Raw genomic sequence first — 4,810 nt, 5'->3', positions numbered from 1 at the left:
TATGCATGTGATTGATGCAACCATAACACTAGGGCGTTACAACGATAATACCCGGCAAGCCCAAAAAAGCTTCGAACTTCCGAGACAGAAGCCAGAGCCTTCCAGTCCATGACCTCTTGTACTTTTGCTGGATCTACTCAATCCCTTCTTCTGACAGAATGTGCCCCAGGAATGGAACCTTCTAAAGCCAAAACTCACACTTGCTGAACTTTGCATATAACTGATGTTCCCACAGTCGAGTCAGTACAACTCTCACATGCTCAGCATGGTCTTGCTCATTCTCTAAATAAACTAGAATGTCATCGATGAACACCACGACAAACTTGTCTAACTCTGGCATGAAGACTAAATTCATCAGATACATAAAGTATGAAAGAGCATTTGTCAATCCAAAGGACATGACAAGATACTCGTACAACCTGTATTTGGTAGAAAAGGCAGTCTTTGGTATATCTTGTGGTCGAATCTTGATTTGGTGATACCCTGACCTCAGATCTATCTTGGAGAACACTTTTGCTTTAGATAACTGGTCAAACAAGATATTGATTCGTGGTAACGGATACTTGTTCTTGATTGTCACAGCATTGAGCGGACGATAGTCCACGCACATGTGCAAGGAATGATCTTTCTTCTTCACAAACAGTGCCGGACATCCCCATTCAGACAAACTTGGCCGGATGAAACCCTTATCTAGCAACTACTTTAGTTGAGTTTTCAGTTCAACGAGCTCATTTGGCGGCATCCGGTACGGTCTCCTGGGGTTCAGTGCTATACCTGGTATCAACTTTGGCAAACTCAACTTCTCTATCTAGTGGAAGCTCTGGTAACTGTTCCGAAAAAACATCCAGAAACTCACAGACTACTGGTATATGCTCTAATAGAACCACTTGTATAGCACAAGAAAGGCTGGCAAAGTCAAACCACCGAGGTAATCTGACCTGAAAGATGCCCTCCCCTTTTGGATCCTTAAGGGAGAGAGTCCTCTGACCTGCATCTATGATTGCACCCTAATCTGTCATCTTATTCATGCTGATGATAACATCTAGAACTAACCCTGGCATAACCACAAGGTTTCCGTGAAACCTTCGGCAGCTGATATCCAAGGTTGCTCCTGTTACTGCCTTATTAGTCAACACATCAGCTCCAGCTGAACCGATGCGATAACCAAAACCCAACTCGGTAACCGGCTGATCATGTATTTGTGCAAATGCTTGGCTCCTGAATGAATACGATGATCCAGAATCAAACAAAACAACTGCAAGATGTTGGTTGACAGGGAACATACCAGCTATTACCGGTTCTCGTTCTGGGATCTCCTCGATTGAGGTGTGGTGCACACGGGCTGGGTAGGTCGTCTGCAGCTTCTTGGGGTAGGGGCATTCCTTGGCAAAGTGTCCCATCTTGTGGCAGTTGTAGCATGGGCCCTTGGTCACGGTGTTGGCAGCAGGCATTGTGACTTGATTGGCCCTTGGCTTTTCTGGAGCCACTGCTACCTTGCACGGCTTCTACTGAGTTGGATGTCCTGTGTTTCTTCTTTGTGGTGGTCGGAACCTAGCACCCGGGGCAGGAGGACAATACTGCTAACGTCCTGCCACTGGTGCCCTGGACTGAGATGATCGGGCTTCAAAAGCCATTTTGCGTGACTTGGATGCACTATAGTTATTGTTGTTGTTCTCTTGGGTCAGGCAGTCGCTCATGTAGGCATTGAAAGTGGCTCGGGTCCCTATACCCATAGTCTTCAGCATCTCTAGGCTCAGGCCCCTCTAGAAGCTAGCAATCTTCTTAGCATCCATGTTCAAACTCTAGAGCATAACGAGTAAGATTGTTGAAAGCGTGCAAGTATTCCTTCACAGTCTTGGTCCCCTGAGACAGCTTCATAAACTCTCCAATCTTCATCTCCACCAGATCCGGAGGAATATAATTTCTCTGAAAAGCGGTGGTGAAGCGGTTCCAGGTGATTAGGGTCCCCTCAGGGTAGGTGGTACGATGGTGGGACCACTAAATCCCAGTGGGCCCCTCCAGCTAATGCGCTGCATACTCTGCCTCTAGCTCTTCAGTCATCCAGAGGAGACAGAATTTCTACTCCATGGTGTTAATCCACTCATCAGCTTTGAGCAGTTCTGTGGCCTCCTTAAAGACCGGTAGTTTGGTGTCCATAAAGTCCTTGAAGGAACTGTACCGATTCACTTCTTGGCCGCCCGGGTTATCCCCACAGCGGGTGTTGTCAGCGATATTGAGCAAGGGCAACATCCATGTTTTGCTGCATCTGTTCCATGTTCCGATGACTTCCCAGAAACTATGCGAAGAACACCTCCGCAGTGTACGAAGGGGGTGGTGGCGGTCGCGGTGATGGTGCTCTTTCCTCATTCCTGCACACCCCACCTCCAGACAAACCTTCTCCAGCACCAGGGTTGCGGTTACCCCTGCCACATGTTTCCACCATCTGCACACGCCAATGATAAGCAATTGTTAGGAGTTGTTATCACCGGTAGATACATGCAAGATTATGCCACACTGAATTTACTGACGAGAATAAATCCATACAATAAATAGAGGCACAATAATTCATCATCCACATACAACATCACTAACTAATTACTTAGCATATAGCCACATGGTACGCATACATCCAAAATTGGCAGCATAAATACACTGGACTTTTCAGTGTCAACACAACTCAAACACATAAAGTCTCACAACAACCAAGTCTCAACCAGATTAAGATTACATACCATGCAACTAGAACAGCAAAAGAAGAAGGACTAGCTCTGGAGCCCTAGCATCTACTCGCTATGGTCTCTATCCATGCCGGAACCTTCGCCTTCCTCATCTTCACTTGTTGCCACCTTAATCTCTGGATCCTCATCCATCTCATCCTCAGAATCTATCTCAGCTACTCCAGGAAGATGATGGGGATGGAGCTGGTTATGCAACTGGCGGATCTCCACATGCAAGTTCTCGTTGTACTCCTCAGCATTAGCTAATTGCTGCTCAAGCTCTAGCTGTCGATCCCTAAGAGTGTCTTCCTCGTGCCAGGCTTCATTCCTCTAACCAAGCACATGAACTGGCATGTGCTCACAGTTCCTGTGGGCTGTGGTCACCCTATCCTTCTGCTCTCTCACTGCTAGCAAATCCTGACTCAGCACACTGTTCTACTGAACTGCCTGGTTCCTCTCTAGAGTCACACAGGCAAGCTTTGCCTGCAGCCTCTCAACTTCACTATCAAACTCAAGCTGTAGCTGGCGCTTCTCATCTGAACTATCAGCAGAGACCCAGACAAACACCCCAAACAGCGCTCTAGGCCCCCATAAGTCTTCATCATAGCAAACATAGCACTCATAGCTGTACTGTCAATGTGTTGGTCCTCATCCACACTCCTCTCTAGAGCACTCCCCTCGGACTGATCCCACACCGAAGTGTAGGGGTCACCCCAGGGAAACACCCTAGCGAAGGCGTGAGCTAACTCCTGTGGATGTCCCTCAGAACTGCAAAAGCAGCCCTACTGGCACCCTGGAAAGATGTGCTGCCTCAGGACTTGTACACCTAGCCACCCTAGGCGGGGTCACCGCCACTGGTAGGAACCACTACCTCGATCCCCACTACGGTGCCGTCTCCAAGCTGCTCTCGGCTCCAAAAGTAGTAAGGTTCCCTTCCTTTAGGATACCCCATCGAACTGAGCACCCTCCAAAGCAATGTAGGCATACCAAACTCTCCCAAGAACTTGCTCTTATGACGCGAGCCCCTAGGTGCCAACTGATGGCGAGGAACGCGCCCTCCAGTGGACAAGCGAGCAGTGAGCCTGGTGCGTGCCATCTACTGAAAATGGAATACCTTGGGTAAGACTGAGGATTATATTTTGTCATTTTTTATTAAAAATGGGATATATTTATATAAGGGGAGGAACTAAACAATGATATGAAATGAACATGATGCATGCACAAAACTTATGATCTCACAAACTTAGATACAAAATTCAATACTAATCAGTATATATAGTGGCATACAATGTTCTCTCATAACGTAACTAGCGCTCTATGCGAGAACGTGGTTAGTGTACCTGCAGAAAACTCATTTCAGCCCAACCACAGTGTGAAATATGCAGAACAAGAATTTAAAGCTATGCACCCCACACACAGGTACCCCACCTTTGTATGTTACATGTTGCTACCCACATCATTGCCCTAGTGACAGCATCGCCTCTCAGGACGGAATCACCGAACATGCGGTACTATTCCCAGGCACACAAGAGATGCGTGCATGGCACAACACCCTAAAGCACTTCCCTAGATCGGCAGTGTATCCGATCATGCTCTCACAGCTCTCACTTACCTAGGCGTAGAGGAAAAATGATCCATACACTACCATTCAAGTGAATGGCACTCATACTATTGCACATCGTATGAGCGACGAAATAGAAATTTGATGCACAACCCCCAAGTCAGTACTTACTAGCCACCTTAGAGTCCTTAACTGGGCATAAAGGATATGACCACTACACACTTGATAGTTTTCCAAAAAATCATTTTAACTCGTTGGTTACCAATAATAGGTAATTAGCTTTTATGAAACCATTTAAATTTGCTTTAAGAATGTACTTATGAACAGTAATATGCTAAACCTTGCTCCGATGCTAGCTGTAACAGAACCATCCAAATTATAAGAGATTAAGATCAATAGCAACCATTTGCATAGTCAAACTATCAAGCTTAAGCCCATATAATCCCGGTAGTCCGTGAAATCTCGAGGGATTTCAAACCACATTTTGCACATACAGCCAAGATCGTAATAAGTTCAGCAGTCACCATCCACA

Source organism: Sorghum bicolor, chromosome 9, assembly GCF_000003195.3.
Source record: "Sorghum bicolor cultivar BTx623 chromosome 9, Sorghum_bicolor_NCBIv3, whole genome shotgun sequence".
NCBI classification, from domain to species: Eukaryota; Viridiplantae; Streptophyta; class Magnoliopsida; order Poales; family Poaceae; genus Sorghum; species Sorghum bicolor.
Note: the sequence above shows the minus strand (reverse complement) of the source record.